A 21,313-nucleotide genomic window follows, 5' to 3' on the forward strand; every position below is an offset into this window, starting at 1 on the left:
TCAGAAATAACGGTTCTTTAATGCCTTATTTGTAGTGTCTTCAAATACATTGTTTATTATATATTTATTGTGGGTTGTTTTGATGTTTGCTTCTGGTTGTTTTTGTTAGGACAGTAAATGTGGCTCTATTACTCCATTCTGGTTAGTGGTAAGAATGCTCACATATTGTCTCTAAAAGACTGTATATTCTCATAGGTAGGGAGCCCTAAGCCATCCAATGTTCTCATTTCTACTAATTTTATACAGTAAAGGAAAGCATATTTTTATGTACAACTCAGACTTCCTTAATCTTGATTAAAGATATGATCAAGGAATATAAAAGCAAATTAATTATTGCTGTTTCAGTCTCAGTCTAGATGCACAGAAACTGATATGTTGTGTTGGAAAATCATTTTTGCATTACATAAAATGTTTAAAGTTTAAAAATATTTATTTCAGGACTAATATTGAAATGTGTATACTTATTTGAAAAATTAATTTTGCTTTATTTTTGAAAAGATAAGATGAAGTACATAAAATACTTTTTCCCTTTTTTAAAACATGAAAAACTACAGCCTAGTGTGATTATATAATTGCTTTAGGCCACAGTCAGTAGGTATAGGGTTCCAGTTCAGTTCTCCTTCTTTGATGCAGTTTGAAATTTTTGTAAACTTTAGTTACTAATATTTCAATGTAAAAAATATGTTTTTACTCTACAATATATAATCTCAATTACTGAACTTCCAGATGAAAAGCATTAATGGTACTCCCTGAAATTAGCTTTTACCAAAAGTTTATATTAAAAAAGTAGGAAATAAAAACATACCACTTCGATGAGTTTACTTTTAAAAAGAAAAGAAAACCAAACAATCAGTTCACAGGCATAATTGCCTTCTTTTGTTTAAATGAAATCCTCATATCCACATGAATGAAATGGATATGCATTTCACAAAATACCAGATACATGCATCTTTTAAAAGTTTCAGTAGCACTGAGGAGAAATTTAGTGAGCAATTTTGTTTAAATACATAAATTTAAAAATTGAGAAAACAATTTAATTTCAAGGTTGATAAGTGCTTTGATCAATAAACCTGAATATTTTCAGTAAAATACTCTGTTACAGTTTGAATAGGTCCCATAAAAGTTTATATGTTGGAAACTTAATTACTATTGCAACAATGTTGGCAGATGGGACCTAATAAGAAGTCATTGGGTTAAGAAGGCAGAGCCCTGATGAATGGATTAATGTCAGTACTATGGGAATGGTTAACTATCACAAGAGCGTGTTGTTATAAAGAGAACCCTGCCCTTAGTGTTGTGCTATCTCTCTTTTTTGGTTGCTCACTTCTACCTTTCGCCCTTCCACCATGGGATGACCCTTTCCAGATGCCAGAGCCATGCTCCTGGTCTTCTCCACTCCAGAATCAAATAAACTTCTAATGATTATTATTTATACATTCTGTGATATTCTGTTATACCAACAGAGAATGGACTAAAGACATACTCTTTGACTTACTTTACATACAGCCATAGATTTTAATAATTATACAGAGCTGGGCTTTTATTCTGGTGTTGACTATTAAGAGGTTGAGCAAAGTGATTCTGCCTTCTCTCTAGTTTGTAAGCAATCTTCCTTTATAATAGAAACTAAAAAAAGAAACCTACCAGATTTATTCTATGTACATATTAAGAAATGAAAGATATAATTCATTTTGAATTATTTATATGGAAATATAAGGGTCTTTCTAATAGACATGTACATTCAAAGCATGTGTTTGGTATATGTTACTATAGGTTTAAGTCTTGTTTCTGTTGATAACTAGCTTTGTGACTTTAGACAAATTGTTTAAAATCTTTTTCCTCAGGTTCTGTAGTGATCTGTGCTGCCTTCCATGCACTACCCCAGACATTCGTATTATCACAAAACACATTTCCATTACCTCCAAAGTATATCCCAAACCTGTCCACGTCCATTTTCACTACACCTCTCCTCATCCAAGCCATAATTACCTTTACCTGACCAATTACAATAGCCATTTAATGCCTATTATTGCTACTGCTTGTTGCTTCTGTTTCAAAAAAGATATTTTTTTCCACATCAGCTAGCATAAAACTCAACTCAGTCTGTTTTAAATAATATGAAATTTATTGGCACACAAAACTGGAAGTGCAGAATTAGGCTTTAGGGTTGACTTGATTCTTTAATACTGACTCATTTCTCTCCAAATTTCCTTCTGTGATGTACTCTGTGTGTCAGCTTCAGGCTCATAGTGAGATGATACAGTCATGTGATGACATGCATAGGAATAGGAAGAATCACCGGCAAAAACTCTCACAGAACTCCCAGAAAACTATTTGTTAGAGCTTCTTTGGCTAAAGCCTCATTTCTGAACCAATTTCTGGGTGTAATCTCACACAAATCAGGTCTATGTTAACAGGACTAGAATCAACTTCCTTGGGTTTCATGAAAAGGGGTAAACACTTGAACAATATAGGGTTTTTGTCAGGAAAGATAAGGAAAACAATGCAAAATTATAGAAAAATAAGATGTTTTCTATATCTAGAGAGGTTATATGTTCTCCTTTACAAGGAATAGTTGACTGCTGTACTTTTTTTTTGAATGGATATTAATTTACATAGTCACCTCTATAATCCATATCTACACAGCAGCCAGTATATCATTTTTAATATAAATGCTTCTATTAATTTATTTTCAATCTGTATTCTATTTATTTTTCTTATCTTGTGGAACTGGCTAAGACTTCTAGTATATCAGGGCAATGCTGAGTAGGAGTGGAAAAAGAATATGTTATTTCCGTGTTCCTAATTTAAGGAAAAACATTGATTCATTCACCACTAAATATGAAGTTTTTTTTGTATTCTGTAGATATCACTTATCAAGTTAAGCAATTCTCAGAGCACTGAAAACTACTTTATCTCATAAATGTGACATATTATGTTTTGGTTTTCATTCAGTTCTACATATTTTGATTGACTTCCCTGGAGACTTCCTCTTTAACGTGAATTATTTAGAAGGGTGTTGGATATCTAATATTGAAATATTTGAGAATTTTACAAATATCTTATTAGTACTACTAGTTTATTGCATTATATCTACAAAAATGCTTTTATGATTTCCATTATTTTAACTTGTTAGATTGTTTCATGGCCCAGAATATGTTCTATCTTGATAAATGTTCTAGATACTTTTGACAAAATTGTATATTCTCTGTTGTTTGATGGACCATTCTATAAATCTCAATTAGGTTGAATTGGCAAATAGTGTTGTTCAGGTATTCTGTGTTCTTACTGGTTTTCTGTTCAATCATTTAACGAGAAAAAAATAGAAAATTTTAATTTGAATTGTTGATTTACTGATTTTTTTTTGTTCTATCAGTTTTTGCTTCATGTATTTTAAAGCTATTTTTAAGTGCATTTGTATTTAATATTATTAAAACTTCTTGGAGGAATGACGCTTTTATCATTATGTAAGAATTCTTGGTTCCTGAAAATAGTTATTGTTTTGAAGTCTATACCATCTTTTCTTAATAGCCTAATTTTTCTATCAGTTTCCTTTTATATTGTCCATGTTTTTGTATGTAAAATGAGTGTCTTATAAATATCATATACTGTAATAGTGTTTTTTTTCTTTTTTCCTCAAATAACAATCTTGGTTGTTTAATTGTTGTGTTTGGACCATTTTCATTTAATGTGTTTCTTATAATAGGATTAATATTTATCATCTTCCTGTTTATTTTTTCCATCTCTTATTTTTTATTTTTGCTTTTTTCAATAAATTGTACAATTTTTATTATTCTACGTCATGTCAACCTTTAACTGATTACTTTTACTTTAAAAATTGTGACTTCTAGAGTTTAAAATAAACATTTTTAATTAATTAACATTCACATTCAAACAATATTGTGCCACATGATTTCTATTATAAGGGACTTCAACAATATTTGACCAATTCTTACTATCCTTGGTTATTTATGTTATGAATTTTAATTTTACATATGCTTTAAAAACATGATATTCCTACTGTTCTAGTTATATACCAAAAGTTCTATTTTAGAGCAATTAAAAGTAAGAGAACATTAAAGTTTATTTATTCTGTTTTTAGTGTCCTTCAAATTTTGTGGAGACACATTTTTCTACTTGGTATCAGACTTACTCTGACTGAAAATTTGCCTTTATCATTTTTTACAGTATAATTCTATTGGCAACAAATTCTGTATTTTTATTGTATTTAAAAGGGTTTATTTATCCTTCATTTAAAAAGGTACATTCACTGAGTTTAAAATTCTTGGTTGACATATTTCATTTCACTCAATTTGCTTTTATTTTGGATAATTTCTGCCAAGAAATATCCTGTAAATATTTTCTTTGTTTCTCAGTATATAATGTATGCCTTTTACTATGGCTGCATTCAAGATTATTTATTTATTTATTTATTTATTTATTTATTTATTTTGCCTTTTGTTTTTTAACAGTTAGAGCATGACATGCTTAGAATTGTGTTTGTCTGCCTTTCTCATGCTGAATGTTCTCCGAGATTCTTAGGTCTACAGTTTTGTGACTGTCATTAATTTTGAAAAACAAATATGTAGACCACTGATACTGAAGTAAATAATATTTATGCTTTAAAATTGACATTCCTATATATCCTTTGTTCTGGTAGATGTTTCATTGAGATTTAGGGCTAATTTTCTTAGATGTTGAGGTGGGTCATTTGGGTTTTGCTGTCACTATGGTTACACTCAGTGCTCCATAGGCTTTAAATTCAACTCATAATATGTTGTGTTTAAAAGGAGGATTCCAAGTCTTTGCCACTGTGAGTAGTGCCGCAGTAAACATACCTGTGCATGTGTCTTTATAGCAGCATGATTTATATTCCTTTGGGTATATACCCAGTAATGGAATGGCTGGGTCAAATGGTATTTCTAGTTCTAGATCCCTGAGGAATCGCCACACTGTGTTCCACAATGGTTGAACTAGTTTACACTCCCACCAACACTGTAAAAGTGTTCCTATTTCTCCACATCCTCTACAGCACCTGTTGTTTCCTGACTTTTTAATGATCGCCATTCTAACTGGTGTGAGATGATATCTCATTGTGGTTTTGATTTGCATTTCTCTGACTGCCAGTAAATGTCCAACAATGATAGACTGGATTAAGAAAATGTGGCACATATACACCATGGAATACTATGCAGCCATAAAAAATGATGAGTTCATATCCTTTGCAGGGACATGGATGAAGCTGGAAACCATCATTTTCAGCAAACTATCGCAAGGACAAAGAACCAAACACCGCATGTTCTCACTCATAGGTGGGAATTGAACAATGAGAACACATGGACACAGGAAGGGGAACATCACACACCGGGGCCTGTTGTGGGGTGGGGGGAGGGGGAGGGATAGCATTAGGAGATATACCTAATAAAAATGACGAGTTAATGGGTGCAGCACACCAACATGGCACATGTATACACATGTAACAAACCTGCACGTTGTGCCCATGTACCCTAGAACTTAAAGTGTAATAAATAAATATATATATATATAATAAAAAAAGGAGGATTCATTTTTCAAAGGTATTCTTTCAGTTACTATTCATTCATCTTAGGACGTCCCTTTTTGCTGTGTCTCAGAGAGAATTTCTTTCCAGGAATATGTTAGACTGCTACTTATTTTTGACTTTTGTTAGCTTGGTAGTTGGTTGCTGCAGAAGAGGAAAGAGCACATTCTCCATTACTCTTATTAAGCTTCGTTCTTAGGCAGCCATTCTTTCCCTGGGTCTTGAGAGTGTGGCCTTTCGCTGTCCCTGCTTCTCTTGCAGCTGTAGTTCTGGGTCTGGCATTCATTCCTGCTCTGCTCCCAGAGGTAGGGATTTGTTTCTATTTCCTTCAACCTGCATAAGAGTAACATTGTTTGTTGTTCTTCTCTTCCAATTTAAGACTTTCATTCTCTATTAGAGATAAGAGACAAGAAACAGCAATGTTTGATGCTTTCTTGCAGCAGCTACTGTCACTCTTTCTCTGGCTTTTGCTATAAGAAATGCTTTCTCAAGTTTCTCATCATTATTTTTAGTGAGATTTTCCAGTAAAGTCCAAAGGGAAGACCCTGCAAGTGGGCACATTTGCATCCTTAATGGATTTTATATTCTTCGAGTCTACATTTGGCCTTTACCAATTTTTAACAATTTTTATTTCCATAACAGTTCTCATGAGTGTTTGGCTGCATGTATCCAGATAATCACGTAAACATGACCATTTTCTCCTTATAGGTTTGCATTGATTTCACAGATTTCAGATATCATAGATTTCAATTTGCAATGATTTCAAATTGGTTTTTGTTCTGCAAACTTAGGTCTGAAGTAGGTTCAAAAAATGGTACATTTTGTACTGTCTAATGATTTGCTGTTGTCACTAATTCTGTAAGGATGAAAATGCACTTTCTATGTTTCTGTTTATACACCTCAACCAGAAACCAAAGTCCTTGGACTTTGCTTTAAAAGATATTTGTATTAAATATACAGTCCTACATTCAGAGTTATTCTTGTTTTTACAGTATTTTTGGATGACATTGTCTTTTGGTTTACAGAGTTCCTGACAAAATGTCTACGATAATACTTATATTTGTTTCTCTGGCTAGTAAACCTCTTGTTTTCCTTTTGTTGCTTTTCTTTTTAGCAGCTGCTGTAAATAATTCAATTAAGAAGCATCTTGGTATTTCCTTAGTTTAGTCTACTTGTTTACTGAGGTTCTTGAATCTGTGGATTTACAATATTCATCAAATTTTTAAAAAATAGCCATTATATTTTTAAGGATTGTTTGTGTCTGCTCCATAATTCTGGAACTCTGATTACATGTGTGAGTCTCTGATTGAATGTATGTTTGATGCATTGCACACAATAGATGTATTGCAATTTTTTTCAGTTTTATTTTTCTAGATGTCCTTAATTTTTCCGTTTGTTTCTGTTGCCATATTTTTGAGTATGCTGATCATTTGTTCTGCAGTACCTCATCTTCTATTAATCCAATCAAGAGGAATTTGCATTTCAAATATTGTGTTTCTTATTTCTTGACAATTTGATTTGTGATATTTTAAATCTTTCATTCCTATCCTTATTATGCTCATGCTTTCCTGTATATCTCTTTACATATTGAGTATTTTCGTAACAGTAGAGTTAATATTCTTGCCTGCTAATTCTATTAAAACCATCATGTTTCAGTTTGTTTCTATCAGTTCCATTTCCTATTTATAAATTAAATGTTCCTGCTTCCTTGCATATATAGCAGTATTTTATTGGATTCTAGGCTTATAAATTTTACACTGTTGAATGCTGGATTTTGTTTTACTCTATTAAACAGTTTTAAACTTTGCTTTGTCTGGCAATCAAGTTATTTAAAGATCAGTTTACTCATTCTGAAGTTTTTTGTTAAGTTTTAATAGTGCACATCTAGAGCAGGCTTTAATCTACTTGAATAAAAACAAATCGAATTTGAGTTTATTATCATTACAATACTGCTAATTCTGTTGCTGCTGTTATCACTGCTGGTACTATTAATACAGAAATGTTCATATTTCTCTCTCAAATGTGTAACCAGTAAAATCTTTAAATACTTGTTTTTCTCAATAAATTCTTTATTTTTACCTCAAATGTACAATTATTTTTTTCTTTTAAACTTGATCCCGACACTTCCTTTAATCTAGAATTAATTTAGCTCCACTCCTAAGCTGTGGTAATTCTGCTACATTCAGCAAGATGTTCAACATGAATTTAACAAGGTGTTTCTGGTTTAGGAGAATTGACATGGCTCCCATTTTCATGTGATTTCTGATAAGTGATTTTAATTCTATAAATTTGCAAATTGGGTTTCTTTCTTTCTTTTTTGTTTGTTTGTTTGTTTTGAGACGGAGTGTTGCTCTTGTTGCCCAGGCTGGATTGCAATGGTGGATCTAGGCTCACTGCAACCTCCACCTCCAGGTTCAAGCCATTCTCCTCCCTCGCCTGAGATTACAGGCACACCCCGCCACGCCGGGCTAATTTTTGTATTTTTAGTAGAGACTTGGTTTCACCACGTTGGCCAGGCTGGTCTCAAACTCCTGACCTCAGGTGATCCGCCCACCTCAGCCTCCCAAAGTGCTGAGATTACAGGCGTGAGCCCCGCACCTGGCCTGCAGACGGACTTTGTCTAAAGATGCAGTAGGCTCTATCTGCTTTGTGGACATCTTTCTCTTTATTTATGTATCCTGTGGTACTCTGCCTATAAATAGGTAGCTAGATTGTTTAATTCAAACAGTTTCTACCTTTTTGATTGAATGATTCCATTGGGCTCTGTTTGGATTCTTCCTCTCTTTCTCGCAGTCCAGAAAATGAGTCTAAGCAGAAAGCCTCATTAATTTTACGGCTTACTTCATTTGTTTCCCTGCTCTCCATGATTATGACCAATGTTCTCTATTTTTCACTGCCTAAAAATTGTCGTTTAATATGTTTTTCCAGTTTCCTGGTTGTTTTCTCCTTGCACAAAGCAGACAATTTTTCTTTTCAGTCACAAAACCTGTCATTAAACTAATCCAAGCCAATATCTTTTGGCATCATAGTGGGACACCAATCCCAAATTAAAGAGTTTTCAAGTACAGCAAATTTAAAAATCACAGACATCTTACATTAAATCTATATCAATTTACTTGTACCAGGTAATGTAGGCACTGATTTTATAATTTTAGTATTTCCAGGTGTTTATATTTAACTAGGGGTGAAAGTTATTTGATTTTATTATCGTTATGTTACTGCTAATTCTGTCACTGCTGCTGCCACTGCTGTTGCTGTTAATACAGAAATGCTCAGGTTTCTCTCTCAAATATGTAAGCAGTAAAATCTTTACAATTACTGTTTGTTTCCCAATAAAATATTATTTATCTTTTTACCTCAAATGTACAATATTTCTTCTGTTAAACTTGATCCAGATACTTCCCATAACTGTGTTTCTTTACTCAATAATGGAGAAGCCACTCTTTGTAGGCATGAAGTAGTCTTTAATATTTTAAAAGCATGGAATCTAGATATTCCCCTCACAAGTGTAAGAAAACTAGTTGTGAAAAATCAGCTTATATTGCATAGGTTCATGACACTTTAAATGTTTAAGAAAAAATACGGATTATAATCTTTTTCTTATTGAATTTGGCAGCCCCCCAAAAATCATTCTTATTGTCAGCTAGAATCTACCTGATTTAATAAGTTCAAGTGAATCTAATTTTGTGTAATTAATAATTTTTTTATTTTAAATATTTTAAAATCTATAATCCATGCTGTTATAGAAAGCAAGTCAGTCAGAAACTGGAAAGCAGTTATGACATCATGAGTATTCACAGTGGTTATGGAAACTTTAATATTATAAACCTAATAATATTTTATGCTTGAAAAATAAAGGTCAAGTTATATAAGCTCTAAGAATATAAACATTGAAGTGGGGTCTAAAGAAAGTTTCCTCCGTTGTCCCTTTTTACTTTGCTTTCCTATACATTTTTGTCATTTCCTATGTATTCAATACCAAATTTAAAAAAAAATAGCAGAAGACTTAACAGGTGAAATATATCAAAAATATATAATTGGCCTCATAAAATAAGAGCTGAAATCTCTCTAATACGTGTGTTTCCTGATGAGATGTAGGCTTCATGAAGACAGAAATCTGTTTCTTTTTATTATTGTTATAACTAGTTAGAGAAACTCTTTGTTCTTAACGGGTGCTTGAAAATATTTATTGAGTACTATTTATTGAATGAATTAATGAATATACTTTACTGAACATGAGTTTTCATTCTAAAAGCGTTCACAAAACCATTGATCTTCCCTTTTCTATACCACACCAATTTTTATTGTTGCCAAGCCCAAACCATGTTTCAATGGGGTGTTAATCTGCCTGATGTCATTAAAGGAGAATAGAAGTCTTTTACTTAACATTCTAAGATATTTTTATTATAAATAACTGTATATAACATAGCAGTACTGTAGTTTGGATAAAACATTATCTGAAAACATATTCCTTGTATATTTTCCAAAGAACTAGAAACATATATTTATAATATATTCTTAAAATAATATTCTTGGGAAAAAATGAGATAAAATATGTTTTATATAGATACATAGACACATGTAAACCTATACTTCTTTGTATTTGTACCTATTCAGCTATAGCTACCCAATTTCACATATATTATTTCTTCATTCACATCTAATTTTCAGAGTGGGTATAACAGTTAATCTATTCCCACATCTTTGTTTTTCAATAATTGCATCATTGGGGTGATGGTTGCTTTGTTTTGCTTTTGTGGTTTGCATTTATTCTATTCCAAATTATTCTGTTTCATAATGTGCAGAAGAGATCACATATTATAACTTTAACTTGTTTCATAATTGAAAAATGTAGGTAAGGTTTGGGGCAAATATAGAACAGTTGTCATTTCTACAAGCACCTTTTCATTCTTTGTGATACAGACATTGGCTAGAAGAAAACATTTAGAAATGAAAGTAATAAAATATGGTGAGTTAGGCAACCACCTGTATGGTTCTAGTACTCGATTTCCATCGACATGGGCAGGTTAATGAGTGGCAGATCCCTTCTCTTGCATAACCTGGTCTCTTCATTTGTACAATCAAGATGACACTGAAATCCCAGGCGATGTATCTGAGGGGCTTTGCTTTATAATTGTGAGTGCCGATTTTACAATAAGGTGTATTCATGTTTTAAAATTTTAGATTGTAGTGACAGTCACAGGCCTCTTTGCTTTTTGCCAACTACAGAAGTCTGTGTATGTCAAGTAGCACATTAGAAAAATATTACACTGAATTGAATGGTGGAGAATTATAATTCAGTGAAGCAGACTTTTGGTGTACAGAAATATAAACTGTTGGATTTCTCTCCTGTCTCAGGACAGCTAATGGCATGCAATCCAGCCCACTTTTCCAAGCCATCAAACTATGAGTTTTGGATAAAAATTTCTGTGTGATTCCCTACTGCTTAAAACGCTGCGTGTACATATTGTCACCTGGTTATTGTGATTGGAAGCACAATTTTTCCAACATTACCATTTTTCTTGGCCATAACTGTCTAAGAAAAATGCCAGAGATCTTGCTGCACTAGACTGTGAATGATATATTGTACTGCATGAAACCACACACTAAGAATTTCTGACTTAGCAATGTAAAATTAGTTTTTTATTCCCAGAAGGGAGTAATGATTACTTCTATAGTCCTGAAAACACCTAATTTTTTCACAATAGTATTTTTCTAACTATGTTAATATATTTCTCAATTTTATGTGCTTTAGAAATACATTTTCCAAAGGGTGAATGAGGAAGAAGTATTGGTCAAGTAAAGCAAAATATATATAATTTTAAATACTTTCATTTAGAAACTCCAATGATTTACAAATTTTGATGGGGTATCTGAAAGTATATTTTAATATTAAAAAAAAACAGTGATCAGTCAGCCATAAGATAATGCTGTGAGCATCATAACCTGGTCCTAGACAAGCGAAGATGGTTTCTTCTGTGCATGGACACTGTGAATTTCCTAGGCTATTTATCAACAGAGCCTAACTAGGATGAAGCCCTCCAGCCACCATATGCTCCAATATGTTGATCACAGAGGTTGTGCTAATAATTACCTTCCAGAAAAGAAAAAGGTGACTGTTGTTCTGACCATTTACTTAAGTGCCCTAAGCTCTAAGTGAGGTCCTAATAACAGTACTAACCACCAGTGCTATACTCTGAGGGGAAAAAGCCACATTCACATCATCTCTCAATTTTTTAACATTTATATTATATCTATGTTCCTAAATACCTTCCCAGCCCCCAAATGTCTCTCTCTCTCTCATGCACTGATGATTTGTATTGTTAGTTTGGAAATTAATAATGACATTATATTTTATTTTTGAAGTCTTTTTTTTTTTTTGCTATGTATAATGTAACTACATCTAGCTAGATTAAAAACCCTTTCATTTATTAATTAATGGATTAATATCCATGGGGTTCCAACTGAGAATTGAAAACTTTATCAAAGAGGTTGCAGTATTACATCAGTCAGCCACATAATTGAATTACTATAATATAATATGTAATATAAGGAATACTAATGCTAATATGGAAAACAAGAAAAATTTCAACTCAGGTATATTTTCTTATATATCTTAGTATCTTTAACATAGGGAGTTTCTTAAGTTTGAAATGTCAGCATTTCCTCTGCGTTCTTTACCCTAGAAATTGTATCTACTGCTGCTTTCTAACGATCACCTCAAAAACAAACAAACAAAAAACAATCAAACAAAAAAACAAAATCTGTTGTTGTGAGAATTATTAGCCCCAATCTTGCTATAGAGAGAACATTTTTGGGTGTTTCATAGTTACATTGAAATACTCACTGTGAAAATTAAATATAGAGGAAGAAGAAATAGGAAATTAAGTAGCTGTAGCTGTAGCTGAGTAGGTAGAGATATAGAGAGGTATAGATTTCTGTGTCTATCTAGCTACATAAAATATATTTTATTTAATTTTTCCCAAAGAATTTTATTTTAGTAGCTGTAAGAGATATTTGCTTTGTATGTAACTGATTGCTATCCAGAACTATGTAAAGAAAAACAGGCAAAAACCTTCAACAAGTACTTTTTAAGTTTACTCAAATGGCTGATAAACATATTAAATTTGTTCAACATTGGGGAAAGCATCATGGGAATGCAAAATAAAACTGTACTATTGTATTATTTTAGAGTTCAAGCGGCTAAAATTAAAAGGAATGACAATTCTCAGAGTTGACTAGGATATGGCCAACTTGAACTCTCATATACTGCTGGTAAGAGTGTAAATTGGAACCATTCCCCTGGACAATCATTTGGCAGTATGTAACAAAGTTTATCATTCTACATATAAAAAAGAAAACATATACCTATGTGCACCACAAATGTACAAGAACAATCATGTCAGCATAATTCACAATAAGTCAACTTTGGGAAAAACAACACTAACCTCAAACAACATGGAAGGGATAATACTGTTATGATCATACAATAAAATAGTGATATTTTTCAATGAAAATGCATGAGTTCTTGCTCTATATAACAAAATGATGAATCTTCCGAAGAAAATGTAGAGAGAAAGAGGTTAAAGCAGACTAATACAATCTTTACGTTTCTATTAATTTAAATTCTGAAACAGGCAATAAGAATCTATAGTATTCAAAGCCAGAAGATAGTTACTCTTGCATGGGAGAGAAAGGATAGTAAATGGCACTTGCACAAGGGTCTTCTATGATGTTGGTAATGTTTATTATTAATCTAAATGGAGGTTGCTTAGGTGTGGTTAGTTTATGACAGTTCATCAAGCTCTACACTATAATTTCTATATATTTTTTCTGCATTATTTGTCAATAAAAAGTTAATTTAAAATTGAAGTTAATTTAATACACATGGATTGTAGCTGCTTAAATGCTTAGGATATAGTTAGTCTTCATTATTAAACCAAATGTGTTAAAAAATGTTACGTAATTGCTGGTACTCATATGTCCTTTTATGTGGATGATATCTTTCCTACTTTCTATCCTTCCTTCACTCACAGTATGCATTGGAATTATTCCAATGGAAAAGAGTAGTTATCTCATTTTAAACTGTTTAAATGTTTGACTCTTCATGTTTTCAAAAACAGGGCAGAATTTTCACATTGTCAAGCTCTGAGAGCACTTAATGCCTATATACTCTCAAGGAAGAAATAGTTTGTTCGTGCATGTCCAAAAGCATATTTTTATGAAATAAATTGAAAACTAAAAGCCTTTGCCCCATTATTTGATAAAATCTACCTCTGACATTCCAGAAATATTTCAGTAATCATGATTATTTGTCCGAAATGTTTATGATTATAAAATATACATTTCATCTTTTTAATGGTAAGTATAAAGAACATGTTAACTATATAAACAGTATCTCATCATATAACACAGTATATATAAATCATAAAAATGTTTTAAAATAATGCAATATTACTCTATAGCCAATAGGTATAATTTAAAGCCAATATAAATATGAGTGTGTTAAAATAATTTCACTAAGTGCATCTTCATTTGCTTATGAATTTGATAAAACACAACTGCATTTTAAAAACATATCACAAATAAGAACTATAGAAGTACTTAAAACAGTAAATGAATGTATATAATTAATTTCCTAAGCAATAGCTTTAAAATCCTATGACTAAAATATTCCAATATAGGCAGCATAGCTCTTTATTAATGGATTTATTTAATATTTCTTTCAATTTGACCTATTATTTGAAGGGCTTAGAATGATCAGTATCAGACATTGGCCTATCAGAAACAACTTTAGATCATAAAAATTCTATCTGCTTCACAGAGAGTGCTTTGTTAATCTAAATGTCAAATACAAAATTATGACAATCTGTGCCATTGTACTGGCACATGTTTTTCTTTTATTATTCTGACTTTTAATTATGAATGAAATATTTTTCCACTGGTATGTGAATCATTTTCGAACCAACTGAGTACTGGTATTCACAAAAAGTTGGATGTTTATTTTTCCCTCATGTATATGTATTGTTACATACAAAAATAAGAAAAATACCATCTTTTATCCCTTAGATTTTATGCTCTATTTTTGAAAGTTAACAGAGCTTAACACTGAGATTTTCCTATGTAATCATGTAGAAAAATTACAGTTCTTTCACTTTTACTTTATTTCCCTGGATTCTACCATTCTTTGTAACAATTCAATACCTATTTCAAAAATGCATTGGACCATTTTTCACTCTCACTGGAGGAGCAATATCTTTGTTCTCTTTCAAGATCCATTTCTTTAAGAAGCACATTCCAGCAACTATTTCCAAGACATAAACATTAATATTACAGTACACTATTTGTTCATAGCCTGTGGGGAGGATTTCCATTCTTCAACACAGTATAATATTCAAATTAGAAATAGAAATTTTAAAGCTTACGGGGAATAAAGCAACTTGGTTTGGTTGTAACCACCATCTTGAATTACACATTTTCTGACAGAGTGCTCATTTCTTTTCAAGCTTCATTTTCTATGAAATATAATCTGAATATTTCAAATGTAGATTGAAGCTTATACTTCTCAGAAATCTAATTTATCTGTTCCAAGCTCATAGTTTCTATTTACTTCAAATACCAAAATACACAAAAAACCTTCTCTGTTTGGTTAGTATAGTGAGGACTTTAAAACAAGATGCCATATGAAATACAATCATGCATTGCTTACCAATTGGAATAAGTTCTGAGAAATATGCCATTACGCAATTTTGTCATTGTGCAAACATCATAGAGTCTATGTACACAAACCTAGATAGTATAGCCTAGTACACATCTAAGGTATATCGTTTAGCATGTTGCTTCTAGGCTACAATCCTGTACAACATGTCACTGCATTGAATACTGTAGGCAACTGTACACAATGATAAATATTGCTGTATCTAAACATATCTAAACCTAAAAAAGTTACAGTACAGTATAAATGATAAAAAAATACTATACCCATGTAGAGTACTTACCATGAACAAAATTTGCAGGACTGAAAATTGCTGTGGTTGAGTCAGGGAGTGAGTGGTGAATGAAATTGAAGTCCTAGAACATTATTATATATTGCTGAAGACTATACTGTACATTTAGGCTACACTAAATGTAAAAAAATGTTTTCTTCAATAATAAATCAACTCTTCAATAGTAAATTAAATTTAGCTTATAGTAACATTTTTCCTTTATAAACTTCGCAATTTTTTAAATTTTTGATTCTTTTGTAATAACAAATTGAAACTCAAACACATGGTACAGCATTATAAAAATTTTATTTTCTTTATATCCTTATTCTATAACCGTTTTTCTATGTTCGAAAATTTTATTTTATTTTTTACTTTTAAAAAAAATTGGCAGTGCAGTAGGTTTGTCTAAACAAGCATCACCACAAATGTGTGAGGAATATATTATGCCTTGACAATGGCTTCAATTACCTCTAGACAATAGGAATTTTTCAGCTCCATTTTAATCTTATGGGACCACCACTGTATTTACGGTCTGTTGTGAACTAAAACATAACTGTAGATGACTGAAGTAAAGTATCAATATACTTCTACAGATATGTATACTAAGCCAATATAGAACCATAATTGACAAGTGCTCTATTGAAATTAGTTATTTTTATATCTTGATGAAGCAAATAATAATAATGTTACTAAAGTGAGAACTTGGAGATGCAAGAAAGGTTTTGCCTCATCTAACAGGACAGTTGCACCATTGCTAGGGTTTCTATTTCTTAATTTTATATTGTGAAAGATGATCTCTGAGTTTGCAAATTACAGGATGATGTCACTTTTGTCAGACCCAGACAAAATAGGGCTTACATGTCTGAGACATGCTTACATGTCTGAGATAAGAACTGTTTTCAAGGACTTTCAAAAAACACCACAGGAAACTCGTTCCTGCCCTTCACACATCTCTGCTTTTATAAAGTTTATCACTAGACATTCTTTAAAACTGGAGTAATTCAGATAAGATGTTCTCAAAAGAACACCTGCTTAGTAATGGTATCTCCACCAACTAACTGACAACTCAGACTCTGAACCTCCGGAACCAATGAACTCTGTTTCTGAGCTGCTTATGTAAATCTCTTTTGGCTAATAAAAGTTCCCCTTACACTTCCCAGACCAAATGGGCTGGTGGCCTGCCATTCTATACATTCTGGATTAGAATCCTTATTTTTATTCTTGAATAAATCCAATGTATTTAGAGAAAATTTTCTCTACTACCTGATGATATGAAATCCAATCATATATTAACAAGGACTGCTATTAGAAAAGTTTTCATGAACATTTCACTTAGGAAATCCATTTTGTTTTCTAAGATACTGAAGATACTGTAATCTTGGCAGGGTATATTCCATAATTATTGGAAATTTTTTTGTCATCTGTGAAATTGTACCTTAAAGACTATAGAAAAAGAAAAGTTGTACATTAACTGTAAAGTAAGTGGACTCTACTTATGGATAAAAAAGAACAGCAACATCTGATACCTGTGTGATACAGGTAGAGTGTAGATAGATCTTTGTGATTAGAAGAGTAGACATTTTTAAAAGATGATCTCTGAGTTTTCAAATTACAATATACTGAAAACAAATTTCAAGAGGCTGTATATGTGATATTTAAACCATATGTGTGGTACTTTCTAAATGTTTGATTACAAATGTAATTTAGGTAGAATTTAAAAAAACAATTTATTAGCTATAAGGCAATTATAAAGCCTATTTAAATGACATGTTTTGCATTCTCAAAAAAATTCACAAGTTCTTCTTTGTGCTTATAGTATTGCCTGCTATTTTTTTCTTTTTAAAAATTGCTTATTTCAACATGGTATTGAGTGATAAAGGGTAACTATCAGAAACATCTGACTCTTAGGAAAATTACTTTTATAGTTGGCATGATAAAATCAAATCACGTTTTACTAAGACTGAGAAATAAAGTCTTCCTATTTATTATTAAATGGAATGTGTACAGTAAGAAGATTTAATAAAATAAACATTTTAAAGGTGATTTCTTTGTATTTGGAACATCATGTATTTCGAACATTTAACTTAGACTTAAGGTGTTTTGCAATAAAACTGTTAGAATTTGTGAATCATGCAGTATAGGAACTTTGAAGGAATATTCTTCCAGTTTGAAGCCAACTTAATATAAATTGATGTTTTATAACCACTGAGTCATGCCACATTTTGCTTTATTGTTTTGTCAAAAAATTATCTCCAGCCCAATTTACTCAAAGTAGTCATCACTGATGTAAAACTGTAATTGCTACCAATACTTTGATCATTGGTTTAGGTCTGCTAAGTAAGACGTTTCCAGCATTATTCAACATCTAAGATATTTTAATATGTCATGGCACTTATCATTGTTTCTTCCTCATAACAAATAATCAATAAAAGGTTGTTTTACTGAATATAAATAATATCTCTATATACAAAATTGTAGTCTTAGAAATAATCTGGTTCTCTGATTTTATGGAGAGTATGTGACTTGCTTAAATTCATACCACCAAAAACTATTAAAGCCAGAACCAACAGGAATAACTAAATATAGTGACTATTCTACTATACCATATTCTCTCTAATTTAGATTGTAATGCATTACATTAGAGTTCTTCTAATTTTAGGGTAAACACATGGCTCATGTGATATGAGTAGTCCTTGTTTACACATATTGCCATTGCACAATTAATAGCACCACTTTAACTTTCAAAATTACCATATTTGGACAATAAATTATATGATTGTCCTAGTTAATATCATAATATTGAATTTATGCTAATACTTATATATTCAGGTATGCTTTTGGGCTGAAATTGAACATAAATATATTAAAATGTTAAATAAATAAGAGGCACATGATACTATAAAAAGAGGATGGACTTTAGAATAACACAGAACTCAGGTCAAATTTTAGCTTGCCACATAGTACCCATCATGCCAGGAGTGTCATGATCTCTGTGGTACTCAGTTTTTGTTTCAGTAGAATGGGGCTTGTAATCCCTGCATTGCTATGTTACTGTGAAGATTAAATCAGCAACATACCAACTATAGTAGCAAACAATAAATGTCATTTCAATTATTTCAGTAACTTTTTACAAAAAGATAATATTTAGCATAATATTTTAGACTATTTATAGCACTAAATAACTTTTCAACAGCTTAACTGAAAACAGGACCTACTGCTTTGTTAGAATCCATTTTGAGCTGAAATTAACAATTGCTCCACTTATCACAGCAAGGAATCCATCTTGCTAAATATAACAAAGGGACATGCTGTATTCCAAAAATGTATATTGGTTTACTTAAAACAAATGAATTTTAAAAGTCTGCAGTGAAGCAGCTTGAAAATTTTATTTTCCCATTCTCTAATTTCCTCATAGATCATTGTTTTTCCTTATTTTTAACTAAAGTCTTAGAGATTCTTAGGAATAAGCTGTCATTCTTGATACAACATCCTATTATGTCCCCAACAATTACTTTTTAAAGAAAAGCAAAATAAAGTTTTACATAGAAATTTCTTCACAGTGTTCTTGAACGATTGAGGTATTGAATGTTTTTATTTAGAAGATATCATATAAATATGTATAATATGTATAGTACATAAAAAGAATTAAATTCTAATATAATTGAAATGAAGGTCTACTCTCAAAATAGTTTCATAACTAACAAATATTTTGAAGTTAATATAAATGAAAATATACAATACATTTAAACATTTAGACATAAATTCAGTGCATATCATTTTTATTATTTTGATAAATATTTGTTGAGTTATTTTTAAGGTACTGGCATTTACTGAGGGCATGTCTCCAGGGACAGTGTCTCTATGGTCGTCCTGTTTTTGATATACATTTTATTCCTTCATTTTCTTAAACTGTGATTCAATATATTTCACAGCCAACCCCACCCTCCCCCCATACAGATATGTGAGAGTGTATAAGGGAGATGGGAGGTTGTTGACTGTATGAGTATAGGCTTCAGTGGAGATTTTAAAGTTAAAGGTATAAATTTTGATATTATACACATTTAAATGGCATTAAATCCTCAGATTAAAAACTTGAGTCTTTAATACCATGATATTTTAATATTTTACCTCAAATTAAAAACTTGAGGCACTAATAACATTTAAATGTGTATGATTTCAAAACTTACACCTTTAACTTTAAACTCTTTTTTAAGATTTCACTTAAACATTGAGTATGAATAGAAAAGGGGGGAAAAAAAACACAGTACCTAACAGGACAATCCAACATTTAGATGTCTAGTCTAAGAAGGTCAAATAAACATGAATACAAAGAAATGGGCTGGATTTTCAATTTCTGTTCTGCTTTATAAGGAACTTGGAATCCTCATTTGGATCCCTAAAATGAGAAAAATATGGAAAAACTGAATAACAATGACTTTTCTTGGTCCAGTCTGAAACTGAGGTTGCAAGACAAATCACCACCCCCAAATCTGTGAAGACATGGCTCATTTACATGGAGTAGAAGCCTTTTGTTAAATCAATAGGAACTTAAATGGAAGAAACCCAGCAGTGGGAATATTGACAAATAGCTTGAGACTGAGGATGGTGTAGCATAAGAGCGAAAATAATTCTTGGCTACACGGACTAAGGGGAACTCTCTGTTTTGTACACTTTGCATCCAAGAACCCCAATAATTTTTCATGACTAAAATCTGAGAAATATCCTCTCTATCTCTAGCAAGGGGAGAGGGAGATTAATCATTGTGAAATACACCCAGAAATTTCTTCATATCAAAGTTTTCACTTCAGCAAGAAAAGGCATTTGTAGAATCTAATCCCAGTTGGGCGAAGGATATTCCTCCCATCTTAAACCCCTCTAGACTTTCTGTCTTACCAAAGGAGTCCAAAACTAGGACAAAAGAAAGTAGGATTCCAATAGAATCATTTGTGAATACTGAAGCAAGAGAAGGTAGTAAGGAACAGAGGAGAAAAAACATCTTAAGTCATAGCCTTAAGAAACAGGCTCTTCAAGTGTGGGAAAGGAACAGAAAAAGAGGAAAACAAGACCATCTAAAGATCAGACTCATACATGCCATAGAAATTGAAATCATTAGAGAGTTCTATGGATTGACTGTGATTTGTCCCCACTAAAACTTTGTTGATATCTTATCCCCAGTGTGGTAGTGCTGAGAGGTGGGGCCTAGTGGGAGATGCTTGAGTCATGGGGGTGGATTCCTCACGAATAAACTAATTTTTATTGTGGGCATGAGAGAATTCTTCTCTTGCAGGACTAGATTAGTTACCTGAGAGCAAGCTGGGCTTCCTAGACTTTCTTTACTGCATCCTTTCTTGCCTTACTATCTCTTTGTACGCACCTGTTCTCCTTCCACTTTCCATCATAAACTGAAGAATCCTGAGGCCCTCACCAAATGCAGTTGCCCAACCTTGGACCTTCCAGGTGTCAGAATCATAAGCCAAATAAATATTTTTTTCTTTATAAATTACCAATCTTCAGATGTTCTATTATAGCAACCTAAATGAACTAACACAGGAAGGGGATATATTAAAGGATCTTAATATATTAAAAGTGCTAATAGACAATGTATACAGGATGCAAGAACAGTTGGGTAATGTAAGCAAACAAATGACAACTCAAAGAATCAAAAATAAATTCTAGAAATGAAAAACACTATAACAAAAATGAATATGCCTTAAATTGATCTCTTAGTAAAATAAACACAGCTATAGAAAGAATCAGTGACTCTGAA

This window comes from Gorilla gorilla, chromosome 5 (assembly GCF_029281585.2).
Source record: "Gorilla gorilla gorilla isolate KB3781 chromosome 5, NHGRI_mGorGor1-v2.1_pri, whole genome shotgun sequence".
Taxonomy (NCBI): domain Eukaryota; kingdom Metazoa; phylum Chordata; class Mammalia; order Primates; family Hominidae; genus Gorilla; species Gorilla gorilla.